At 40.8% G+C, this 13,884-nt stretch overlaps 1 long non-coding RNA gene across 2 annotated transcripts in view; it reads left to right on the forward strand.

Annotated features, from left to right (window-relative positions):
• The window catches only part of LOC133216475 (uncharacterized), a 149,879-nt gene that overhangs the window by 67,727 nt on the left and 68,268 nt on the right, over nt 1-13,884 (forward strand). The window lies entirely within an intron of this gene.

Here is a 13,884-nt window from a genome sequence, read left to right on the forward strand (position 1 = left end):
AGCTCTGTTAAACACTGCATATAGTTCTACGTTTGGAGAGCATGGAGACAAACAAACCCTATGGAAAATAACAATATACAGAACATACCCCGTGACAAACTGTGTTACATTAGTACTCGAGTCATTACTATGTGACAAAACTGCTTCTGTGAATAGCTGCATTTTTCATTCTCCATTCATTGCACTGGGAAAGAATGACTGAAAATGATACTAGTGGGGCTGGATTCCCTCCAGCCAGCAAGGCCATTGTTTGCAAAACCTTACCAGGCACAGCACAGGGTGGCACTTGACCAAAGCAAGGCACTTGTAGGATTTATGCAAGGATGTGGAATTTTCCACTGACCAAGACATGTTTGCAGTCCTACTGAGGCATATTTTGGTAGGAGACCATAAAAATATCATGATGGGTTGAGTAGCATTCAGCTAAGGTTAATGTAATTACTGAGGAAAAACCCACTGCTAATTACAGACCATCGTGTCTTAAAGCTGTTATAATCACATTGCTTTCAGAAATTCAGCTGGAGTTCAGTTAATGTAGCCTGATATCTGTGTTTGTGTGACAACATGAGTCAGCTTGAGTGCCTCAGAGGTGGGGGACAGGAGCCTGGCAGGGCCTAAGGTGCTTCTGTTGCTGAAAAGAAAGGGACAGAAGTAAAACAGAGGCCTGAGAACTGGTGCAAAATGGAGAGGGAAAAGATTGCTGCAACCGCTGCTTCCACTGGCTGGAGGTAGAGGTGGACAATGGCATTGCCTCCCTCACCTCTGCCCATCGCCTATGTACCCCCAGCCCTCAGCTTTCCAGAGCTTGGGCTTAGGTAAAATAGGTAGTGGAAGCTGTCTCCAAGAGCCTTCAATACCTGCCTAATTCAATTCTTTAGGTACTTATTAAACACAATAGAGAGTCTAGTTCATGGAAAAAGCATTTTTTCTGCAGTGCAAGCCTTATTCTTGATGAATTAAGACCTATATAAACAGGCTAAGCACAAAAAACGCATCACAAGCAAATGCTGTGGCTTACTTCTGAGCAGTTGTCTTGCAGTCCAAATGCTGCAACGCATATCAAAAAAAGTGCATACCCAAAAACCTATGTGCATGTCCTTTGCTTTTCCCTTGATCCTGCAGATGTAAAAAAAACCAAACAGAACTAATCACTTCCAACATTAATAACAATAATATCAACATCAATATACAATGTTTTATAGTTCTGCTGTTAGGAAGAGAGCCAGAGAGCAATTTCAAAATGCTGGGTGTGGAAAACAAACAGGAAGGCTGCTCGAAGTCCATTCTGCAAAACGAAGTCTTGATTCAATGTGTGTTTGGTGACAGCTGAAATAATGGAAATCAGTCCCTAAAACCAGCACTCTACAAAAGCCCGGACAGATGCTGAGACATCGAGGCACTGGGATTCCTGTGGGAACTTGAAACTAAATAAGAGTTGAGGATTAACTACTGTCTGTAAACTGGTGTCAGGCAGAAAAGCCCAAAAGGGACATGTTCATAGCTATGGCCCTAAAAGAGTGCAGGAAGCGAATGGGCCTGCTGGTCATGGAAAAAGCAGGATTGGAGCTGTGCCAAGAGGAGGAGTGTTCTCTGGGGTTTGATTCTCTCTGGTGAACAGGAAAGCAAACCTTCTCTGTCCATACTTTGCAGATCCTCACTTGTGTCCTAGGAGATTCCCGTTTCCATTGTCATCTCCTGATAAGAGACCAAATGCAAGGGACTACATATGTATGAACAATTCATGTGACTTGGTTCTCACCCAGCATACACTTATGTTTGGTCCTTGAGTCACTATGGGGTAGCATTTTGGTTTCAGAGAGCACATTCTATCTTCACAATTTTCTATACTTTTTAGTAGGGTTATGGAGCACTCTGTATTTCCAGCACTTATTCTGCAACTTACAGATTTTCTAAGAGGAAAACCGACTGTTAGCAATTACACCCTTAGCTGACTTCATTTTAGCAATGGGGGAAATGAATGGGAGCTCCTGGGAGACTTTATGGTACTTTTCCCCTCTCTTTAGGGACTTTTTCTAATTGCTCTGTCCCTGCAGACCTCCCCAGGAAAGCAGCAGTGGCAGCTTTAATGGAAGCAGCCTGTGAAACCTGCCATCCTTGTCCCCATAGCTGCCCCTCTGGCCCCTCCATGCCATGGCCCTGGTCAGGGATACAGAGAAGGTATCTTCCTGGATTTACTGTAAAAAATCCTTTGCAGGATGAAAAGGCCAATTTAAGTGACTCTCCAGCAGCTTTGATTAAAAGTGGTTGCTTGTGTATGGTGGAGAGGAAACGAAACCCTAAATAGTGGCTTTTCTCTTTCAGCTTCCTCACGGTTTCACTGCTCCCAGAGCTGTTAGATTTGAAATAAACGTTTGCACGCTCATAATTCTATCTAAGGACTAAAGTTAATTCTGATTGAATGCTGTGGTGGCTGCTGGAAGACATTTATGCTGATGTTAATGGTGGGGTCCCTACACCGGGAAAAGCTTGCTCCTGGAGCACTTGCACTGTATACACTGGAAAGAGGTTGCTCCTCAATCTCTTTCACACATCAGTCTGGTGTTACAGCCCCAGTTCAAGGGCCTTGTGGCAGTCTTGTTCAAACTCCCCCACTTATTTCCAGATGAAGCCATCACAGTTCCCCGACATTCAGCTGTGCTCAGCTCCAGGCGGGGGAGCTGTAGGTGTGCAGCTGTGGGCAGCCAAAGCAGAAAGCAAAGGCTGTGTGAAACGCTTGCCCTAGAAATCTTCTGTGATTCCAGCAAGATCTATATTGTCCAGCCTTGAAACATCACAAATGAATTTGAAACATGAAAGCTGAAGTATTCTTTGTTCTCTATCAGTATGCACCACATCAAGCCTCTGTTTATTTGCATAAAGATAGTCTGCATTTTTTACAATATGCCTAATCAGAGATTTCCGTGATAGGAAGTCTGATGTGTATCACACTGATAGATTGCCATCTAGTGGTATACTAAAAAACTAATTTTACATCAGATTTCATAACTTCAATGGAAATACGCATCCAGAACAGAAACACGAGTTAATTTTTCTGCTAGTTGATTTTAGTAATCCATTATCAGAAGACAGCCCATTACTCTCTGTTCAGTGATCATTGATTCCTAGACTTTGCACTTGATTCTGTAGGAGCAGAGGCTGGCGCAGCATGTGGACAACTTTTGAACTCCACAGAACTGCTGTATAGATTCAATTGCTGCTCATAACCTTCAGCCTTATTGCTTTCAGTGTTATCCTGGTCTTTTGTGAGGCCATGAGAACAAAACTATCTATTTTTATACAAGTATAAGGGAATCTCAAAAAGTAGAACCTGAATAGCAGTGCCTATATGACAACGGGCCTTCAGTGAGCCTGCACGTCAAGGGAGGATCAATGAAACCTCAAGACCCCCTGGCAGATGTTTATTCAGTCTCTTCCATCAAACTCTGTGGTTCTCAGGACTTCACAAACTTCTTTGGGCAGCACAGGAGGGTCAAGGCAGTTACCCTGCAATGCACTGATCCATTGACTGCTGGAGGCAATATTGCAAAGGGAAAATATCACTTCCCTACGGAGTCTGGGAGTGTTGCTGAGGGACAGCACATCGCCTCCACACTGAGCTGAGGACAGGAACCTCGTCCAAGCCAAGGTGATCAGTCAGACTGATCAGTCTGAAGAGGTGAAAAAAATCCGGGCAGAAAGGCTGGGCTGGGACATAGCCAACAATTAAAGGAGTTAGGAAAGAGGTGGAAAAGCATTTCAGGGCATGAACGAAACTTGTACCTAAAGTCTAGGTTTTGTTTCACTCCATCATAAGGGTATAACTATTTGTCTCTTCTATAATAACTCCCATGCCATTTATTCCCTTAAATATGTTAGGTACATAGACTATTGCTACAGATAGCAATCACTTGGGTGCTATATACTGGTTGTTGGAAGAGACAAACTACTGCTACATGGAGCCCAGAGTCCCACTGCAGCCAGTCAGTCAGTGCTTGAAAACTTTTTTTGTCAGTTAATTTAAAGTCTCTGGAGTTTCAATAGCTGTTCTCGCAACATGCTCAGCCACACAGGCCACTAAAGACTTAAAGCAATTTTGATCAGGCAGTCATTTCTGATTTAAATGAAAAGGAACAAACAACAAAAAAGGAAAAAAATCTTGCTCTGGGAAATTTGGCTGTGAGAAAAATCTCAGATGTGAAACTCCATAGGGAAAGGAAAACCGGGGAGAATCATAGAACGATTTGGGTTGGAAAGGACCTTAAGATCATCTAGTTCAAACCCCCCTGCCATGGGCAGAGATGCCTCACACTAGACCATGTCACCCAAGGCTCTGTACAACCTGGCCTTAAACACCACCAGGGATGGAGCATTCACAGCTTCCTTCGGCAACCCATTCCAGTGCCTCACCACTCTTACAGTAAAGAACTTCTTCCTTATATCCAATCTAAACTCCCCCTGTTTAAGTTTGAACTCATTACCCCTTGTCCTATCACAACAGTCCCTAATGAAGAGTCTCTCTCCAGCATCCTTTTAGACCTCCTTCAGATACTGGAAGGATGCTATGAGGTTTTGTTGTGGTTTAAGCCCAGCCAGTAACTCAGAACCACGCAGCTGCCCACTCACTGCCCCCCTCCTTCCCCCCCAGCTCCCAGAGGGATGGGGAGGAGAATCGAAAGAATGTAACTCCCATGGGTTGAGATAAGAGCAGCCCAGTAACTAAGGTATAACATAAACCACTGCTGCTACCACCAGTAATAATAATGATAAGGGAAATAACAAGGGAAGGGAATACAACTGCTCAACACGCGCCGACCAATACCCAGCCCAGCCGAGCAGTGACCTAGCCCTTCCGGGTAACTGCACCCAGTTTATATACGGGACATGACATACTGTGGTATGGAATATCTCTTTGGTTAGTTTGGGTCAGGTGCCCTGTCTCTGCTTCCTCCCGGCTTCCCTCCTCCCTGGCAGAGCATGAGACTCAGAGAGTCCTTGGTCAGACTAAACATTACTGAACAGTAACTAAAATCATCAGTGTTATCAGTGCTGTTCCCAGGCTGAAATCCAAAACCACAGCACTGCACCAGCTACTAAGAAGGAGAAAAACGACTGCTACTGCTGAACCCAGGACAGGTCTCCACGCAGCCTTCTCCAGGCTGAACAGCCCCAACTTTCTCAGTCTGTCTCTGTATGGGAGGTGCTTTAGTCCCCTTATAATCTTCATGGCCCTCCTCTACACTTGTTCCTATGTTCCAGGTGTTTTTTTCTGTTGGGGACAACAGAACTGTATGCAGTACTTCAAACACTTTTTTGTTTTACTTGAGAAACACTTGTTTTATCTCTTTGCACCCAAAAGGGAAAAAAACTCTCAATTTCCATTGACTGCATAGATTAATTTTATCACTCTGACAGCAGCAGTGGCTGGAAGAGGAGACTGGCTTCACAACAGTACAATTGATCCTGTGAATGGGAAAGGATGCTAAATATCTGTGATCTGTTATATAAAACTACTTCTATCATGCCCTTGCTAAGGAGCAGGATGGGAAAGAGAAAAAGCTAAAAGAGCCATTCTGGGAAAGAGGCACTGTAATGTAATGGGGAAAATTTCAGTTTTGTGGCAAACTCAGTTAATATAGGCAGTTCATTTACTCTGCAGGGTTTTATGCAAAACTGATTTCCTTGCTAGTTTTAGTGTGCTTTTAAAAGGGGCATTTAAATGGTTATGCGAAAGGCCAGAACAACAAGTGGAGGGTGGGGGGAAGTTTTCAACAGAGGCATAATTTCTTCCTGGTAGGAATAGAAGGAATATGGTTATAGATAGAAAATAAAGTCTTTGCTTCTGGCACTGACGTGGCACTGACGTAGCACTGACATAGCACTATCAGAAATATCTTAATTTACAAAACATAGTGCTAATGAGACAGTAAACTGTGTTAAAATCTAAGGTAGTCCTTTGGCAAAATCCTCACTAAACACAGCTAGAAGAGCTGGTGACAGCAAAAAGTGATAGCAACTGCAGCTGCTGTACGTTGTATAAATATCTCTCCCAAGAACTGGGAATTAATATATTGGTCTCCTTATAAAGTAAATATGTGAAAATGTATATGCAGTGATATTTGAAGAAGTCATCAAGTTCCTTTTTAAAATAAGAATGGCTCAACAGCATTTTCCTTTTTATTTCCTTTGGACTTGTGTCACTCAGCCTTGGAGTAGGGCTATAGGAATCTGTCTGTTCTGCTCTGAAAGCTCCATTTGGCAAGGTATTTACCTTAGTTTAGATACAGCAAAAGACAGATTGATAAAATGGAGCCACATCCCAGCCTGTCAAACTCAGAAATGAATGGGCTGACTTTGCTGTTTCAATTTCAAGCCAGTGGAGAGGAAGACTTAGAGGTTTTCTTAGAAATTCAAAACATCATGTTTCATTTTCGCATTGAACTGTTAATAACAGTGTATGATACTGTTTGTAAAATGCTTCTGAGACGTGAAAATCATAAGATACAGAGGATGGAAATTGAAAAGTAACACATGAAAGTCTGACCTTTGTAAATTTTATTGAGTTGCATTCCACCTGATAGAAAATAGTTGGAAATTAGAATAAAAATTAAAAAAAAATCATTCGAACCACGTACTTTTTTTTTAATATTTTTAATTATTACTTATGTCTAAGTTTATTAAATTTTAAAGGTATTTCCAGTAAATGATTAAGCTGACCTATCAATACTGATACTTCAAAATCAGTCATAAAGAAAAAGCTACCAGTTAAATATGTTTATCATTTTCAAGCACATGATTTACAAAAGAACTCCAATAATGGCCACATATTAAATAACCAAGGCACATATTTTTAAACTAAAATTTACTTGTAAAACAGAAAGATTTTTTTTAATGTTCAAGGTCAACATGTATCTATAAGATTTTATTTGGTATATTGATTAGTCACTACTAAAGTTCTTCCTTTACTGTTGCTCATTTACATTATGTTCCTCCATTTTGCCACTAGCATTCTTCATTGGCTTCTGAAAAACCTGCTCTGCTGCACAGTAATTGCTGGATCACATGTATTTAACAGAGTATTTGATTAATCAATGAACCTTTATCTAGCCCTGGATAATGAAGATGTCTCAGACAGATGTCTATGCCACTGGAACTGCAAAAGATGGAAGAACAAGACACTTTACACTTCAAGTTATCTGTATTCCAATTCAGTGGGTGAGAGCTTACTGTCCACAAAAGTTATTGCAATAACAGCCATGGCTTGTTGAAGACAAAACAGTAAAAGAGACATGCTGTACCCATTAGTTGGAGGAAACAGACACATAACCACAGCTAGAGCCAGGGATCACCTCTGTAGGGCAAAGCACCTGTAGGCTGATTTGGTAACTGAGTGAACCTGCATGGCTGAGCTGTCCTATATTGCCCAAAGGGACAAAACAAGATTCCCACTAACTACAACAGCAACCAAACCTTCCACCATTTTCAGTTTATCAGGGTGCAAAGGCAAAAAATTAAATAGAGAATAAGGTAGAAAACTGCACAACCTTTGAAGTCTGTACAGTACAAAATGTAAAGACTGGAAATGTATTTAATATCAAACTAGTGGTTGCTAGGCAAAAGACTTTAAGGAGAAGAATTCTTTATAATGTAACTTAGTAATCATTAACTATCTTATCTCAGTAAAAAATGTCCAGGAAGCTGTTAAATGCAGTACTTTTATCCTCAGTTATGTCTGTCACTGTCCTCTCACATTCTTTCTTGTTCTGCAGCAGAAGAACACAGTGCATCAGTTCTGAAGGATCATCCCGAGCTGCTTGAGTTACCTATGTAACTCTGGAATCACTATAAAAATATTGATTACATCTCTCTTACAGAGGGAGAAAAGCAGGGGGATGGAAAGCAAAGAAGTCATATGGGTTGGTATGTCCTGAGCTGTGTCTTCTAACCTTGTAGTGGCTCAGAGGTAAGTACTGTTGCTGGCAGGAAAAAAAGATGTAATCACACAGATGGTCAGATTCACCTACCTGAATGAATAGATAGTGGCAAAACCCAGAAACTACACCAGGTTTTTGAGAGGAACCTTGGAAATCCTCCACTAACTTTGTCAGATTTTCCCATTATATTCAGTTGCTTTAGGTAATTTGGAAATCTGAACGAATCTTCTCAAGAGGTAGACAAGCAACTTGAGCTACTTAGTTTCAGTGCCTCCATGAGACCCTGCGTGACAAATACCAGAACTCACTCAGCTTAAAAAGTTGGCCTTGGCCCAAAGAGGCTTTTATGTTGATTTAAGCCAAAACAAATCTGTGTTCTTCATTCTGCTATAGCTTGGTTTCTTTCAGAGCTTGCTTATAAAATCTTTAGCAAGTTCAAATACTTCTACAGCACTCTGCACTGAAGCTCAGTTTCAAATTGCGACTGCTGAGTCACAGATATTAGAGGGAGAATTAACCTATTATTTATTTCTTAGCTTCATGACAAATTAGTCCCAAGAGATGCTGTTCCCACTTCTTCCAATGAGGAATTATTTTATAATCAACAAAGAGGTCATTACCACTTGGAAGATTTTCCTGACATTTGGAAAAATAATTATTTGTAATTTTTTTTCCATCTTAAGGTAATCATATCATCTGAGTGCCCTAAAACCACCCTGCAAATGCTAGTAGCAAAGCTTGGAGTCAGGGAACAGTGATTTTGAAAGGAAAAAGTAGATTAGGCTGTCTTATTAATTACAAGGACTGAACTGGTAGTTAAGCTCCTTGTTCTGCCAACGCTTAAGCACCTGTGAGAAAGCAACAGAAATATTTACGTGGTTCAGCTGTTTTTTTTTATTTCCCTGGCTTGGTTGTTTTGTTTTTTTTTTTATAAATTTAACATTTTGCCTGATTACTGACACAAAAATACTGCCTGCTTTGTTGTCTTTACACTTTAATTTGGGAGTTACACAGCTTAGTATTTTCCCCAAATATTAGTTGTAATACAGCACAGTCTCCATCTGTTCTGAAATAAGCAACACAGATTCTAATATCCTTCCATCCGTATGTGTATTTTTAGTCACGCATTCAAGTTTGTAATGTCTCTGGTTCAGTCTACATTTCTAGTATAAAACATAAAACTTGTCTGTTCAAAAATTTTAAATTATGCTTGTGTGGGCATGTGTATGTATTTCAAGTTCTTAACTCTGGGGAAATGGTTTAAAATCTGTGTGTTTGCAATAAGACATTTCCGATTTCTCTTACATTTTCGAAAGTTTCTATTCTTGGATTGTGAATCGTATAGATAGCTGTCAGGAAAACATCATAAGATGGTGAAATGGGGAGAAAGAGAAACCTGAGCTAAAACAACACTGGGAAAGGTATATTGATAAACACTTTTTATACACAGACCAAGGATTTTTTCAGAACCTTACCATGTCCATGAGTTATTTATGAGGGTTTGGACGACAAGCCTAAGAGTTAGAGGGATTGACAGGTAACCAAAGGGAGAAAAAAACCCAACATTTCAGGTGAGGCTCTTAGTTGTGTTTTTGTGGAAGTGGTGAAGAATAAGGGAACAGAAAACCAAATTAGTTAACTAGACATGGAGTGAAAGAAAAAGGTGTTTTCATTGAGTAAAGAAAATGTAACCGCAAGATAAGCAGAGCTTACATTCAGAGCTCTTAAGGGTTTGTATTGCCTCATGCTCCTTTTGGTGAAACTATTTCCATGCTGAAAACAACCACCTATTTAAGAAACAGTGCAAACAGATATTACAGTAACAGATATTGACGCAGCAGTCGGGAAATCCAGGCTACATTTCTGCTCCAGGACTACTTTAAGGAAGTTAGAAAGTTCTGGTCCCATGTATTCCAAATTCACAATGTAAATCCAGTGTATCAGCTCTTTGTATGTGTGCAAATAAGTCTATGTTGCAAGTGATACAGACCTGTTTCTCAGGGAATGTGACTGGGATTCCCATTTCCTGAGTGCTGACATGCTTGCTGGACTTACCTGGTAGCACAGAAAGAAAACATGGATGCACGGACAAAGAAGTGAGATAAAGGTCCCTAGTCTGGGTGACAAGGGGAATATAAGGCCTCCTGTGTGACACATTGATGTTCAGATTGACTGCAGCTACTGCCTCTGTTCAGTGCAAAGGACATACATGAACCTGAAGGCTGGTGTTTGAGGACCTGAGCCTTAAGAGCCTTTCAGCACTCTGCAGAATGCATTTTGATGGTTTGGGGCAAGTTGCTCAGGCTTTGTGCTTCAGGTTACTATCTCCTTATTTCAGAGAACTGATGTGAAGGTACACTCAGGGTTACTTGCACCTGTGTGAGAACTTCAGTCCCTCAGGCTTTTCTATTAGAAGATTGCAGCACTGCCATCTCAGCCAGAATTCTGGCCCTGGTGCCTGCTCATAGAGTCATAGAATGGTTTGAGTTGGAAGGGACCTTAATGATTATTAAGTTCCAACCCCCTGCCATGGCAGGGACACCTTCCACTAGACCAGGTTGCTCAAATCCCTGTCCAACCTGGCCTTGAACAATTTCAGGGATGGGGCATCTACAGCTTCTCTGGACAACCTGTTCCAATGTCTCACCACCCTCATAGTGAAGAATTTATTCATAATATCTAATCTTGATAATGCTTTTTAAAGGTCCCTTCCAACCCAAACCATTCTATGATTCTATGAGAAATATCTTAGAAAGTCATTACCAGAACCAGTAGACAATCCTTTCCCTGCTCCCCCACCCCAATCTGCTGAGTCACCTACTGTCATTTGGCAAAGAAGCCTAGTGCTAAATAATGTATAAGTAAATAAAAATATTTCTCTTTGTCCATTGTCAGTTGTATCATTCCATTGGATTCCCTAAATCTTTATGTTATAAATAGTAACAAGCAGGAAGTATGGTCCAATTTTTGTTTGACTCTTGTTTATTTTTAATACCTCTGTTAAATTCTTTCTAAAGAAAGCTCTCACAGTAGTTTCATTTTACCCTCCTGCAGAAGTCTTTTTAATCTGCAATTCCTTTTGTAGTCCCTCTCCACACTTCATATATATATAATCTGTAACTTCTTACTCAGGTGAGGTTGACAGATGTTTGCTCACTGCTGCAGATACGCTAGTCCAATAAATACATAATGGTACTATATATAATCTGGAGTTGTTTTCCATTACAGTCCCTTAATATTCCTGTGTTTCCATTGCAACTGCACTTTGGGTTAAGGTTTGCACCAAAGCATTGCAGATGTGCTGAATCCCAGAAACTACCAGGGAAGCATGTCTGAAGAAGCTGTGTGAGAGCTTGGTGGAATAGAAATTATTTTACTTTTAGAAACAAAGTAATGTTTAAAAACACCAGACTATTGACCAGATATGTTCTCTCTGATGACAGATTTTACCAGATATTTTGAACGACAACTCTTGAAGAAGATAAAAGAAACATTGAGTTGAAGGGAGAATTTCCATTTACTTCAATGGGTTCTGAACCAGAAATTCAAACACAGAGTGATCATTGTTAAAAATTCTACCAATTATCTAGTAATCATAGCAGTCTTCCAGTATCTGAAGGGCGCATATAGGGATGCTGGGGATGGACTCTTCATTAGGGACTGTAGTGATAGGACAAGGGGTAGTGGGTTAAAACTTAAACAGGGGAAGTTTAGATTGGATATAAGGAGGAAATTCTTTCCTGTTAGGGTGGTGAGGCACTGGAATGGGTTGTCCAGGGACGTTGTGAATGCTCCATCCCTGGCAGTGTTCAAGGCCAGGTTGGACGAGGCCTTGGGTGATATGGTTTAGAGCGAGGTGTCCCTGTCCATGGCAAGGGGGTTGGAACTAGATGATCTTAAGGTCCTTTCCAACCCTAACTATTCTATGATTCTATGATCATTTCTCCTACTTACTAAGTTTCCCCTTTACTTTGATTTAGCACTTGAATAGTTTTATTTTTAAATGCCATTTTAAATGCTTTGAGAAGTGCAAAATAAACCATAGCATTTGTAGGTCTCCAATTTGAATAACTACCGCAGCATGTTTTTGTGAAACTAAGGAAACAAGGGCCTTAGAGAAAACATGAAACAATACGGAATAAAATCATAAGCAGATGGAGTAATTTCACTTGTAGCATACTCTGGTTGAAGTACTCGAGGCACTGTGACAATAACAATTCACTGCTATATGTACTGATCATGTGATTTTAAGGATGACTTCAAAGGAAAACATCACAGGCAGGTTGAAATGTCAATTAGTTCAACATGCCTTTATAACTCACAGTTTTATTTCTTCCCGTGTGAGTGCTAGAGAAATGGAAAATGTTGCACATTTAATCCAGTCTCCACCAATTTGATCCTTTGGGGCTTTTCATGGTATATTTTATTCCATCTTGGTCATTTAGAAGCAATGTTCTACCAGAGTACAAGGGAAAATGGTCTTACAGAGGAGCTGTTAATTCAGTACAAGAGCATGTGGGAGGAAAACTGGAAAAGTGCATTGAGATTGCAGGCCAAACAGAAGATACATAAGGTAACATCTGCATTGTTCAGGTTTTGCTCAGGAGAGGCATGGAGTGCGGTGGGAGGTAGAGAACAGCTGCCACCATTAATGCTGAAGGCACCAGGGAAGCACAGCCCTGAGACTTCCAGCCAAAATTTCAGGCATTTTCAGTGGTCTGGCCTCTGCCTTTCTTTGTCAGCTGTGTGTCATTCAAGAAAGGAGGCTGCGGCACTTGGAGACTCCTTCTATGAGTGCCAACTCCAAGAGGAGGCAGGCTGAGTTGGCTTAACTGTGCTCTGAGGCAATGCTCAAGAGAGATTTGGGGATTGATCCCTATATTTTATAATAGCAGTGGGCCCATCGAGACAGGAAATTATTCAGAAATAGCTATTGTGGTGGTGCAAATTCCCACTTAGCATAAATCTGCTTTAGCTTTCAAGTCTGGATGAGCTTTTGTGCTTTATTATCTATGTAAAGGCAATAAATGGTGTGAAATCAGAAAACAAGGAAAAAAAAAGTAAAAAAGAAAACTAGGCTTTGAACAGGCAAAACACTTAAAGAAACAGTTGTTTTATTCCAGGGGGAGACCTGAGCTGCTGTTTCACACTTCGGATGTGAGGATCAGCATGTTGACATACTTGGCATAGGAAAGTATTGCCAAAGATGTCCTACCTTAGCACTGGCCTCCTCTCAGCTACTTAACAGAACACTAGGCTCATGCAGTTAGGCTGCTTCTGGGGGTGAGGTACCTTTGCTTGACATGCCATTGTGTTGTATAGATGTACTGTCTGCTGTCATCTACAACTTGCTGAAGTCAGTATCCTCTTTGCAGCATCACCAAGTCGTAATCAGGCTCCCATGAGAAAGAAGGCATCAACTTTAAACAGCCTCAGGTCTACCAAATCTTTGGATCTGAAGAGTCTATAATGATTACTGAGCAGTCACTGCACTGGTCAGCTGAAGATATTTCTGCATTCATACCTAACCCTTCCCCTTTGCAGTGCCCCCAGCATGGTTTTTGGGGTCTCTTCAAGTACCTGGATCTCTAGGCCCTAGCACACTTGCTGAAAGCAGCCCAGGTACAGCCTATAAACTAAGCTGAAGTAAAAACACACAAACATGAACTTTCTTCTATCTCTCAGCCTTTGTGTGCTCTAAAGTCTCTTCTGAAACTGAACAATAATATGGCACGAAATTTTCCTTGATTAAAAACAGACCCAAGATTATCTGCAGTAGATGTTTATAAGTGAGACAGCAGCAGTAAATTGTTCTGCTGCTTGCGATTTTATTGCAAGTCCTATCTAGAAGCTGCTTTTCTCTAGGGTTCTAAGAGGTCTGTGGAAATCTTCAGTTTTTCATAAAAATAGGTTTCTAGCTGGGATTTAAAGAAAATTTCATACAGAAAATGGC

Source organism: Neopsephotus bourkii, unplaced genomic scaffold (assembly GCF_033783945.1).
Source record: "Neopsephotus bourkii isolate Nb327-2 ecotype Australia unplaced genomic scaffold, CSIRO-AGI_Nbou_v1 NB_1053, whole genome shotgun sequence".
Lineage (NCBI taxonomy): Eukaryota > Metazoa > Chordata > Aves > Psittaciformes > Psittacidae > Neopsephotus > Neopsephotus bourkii.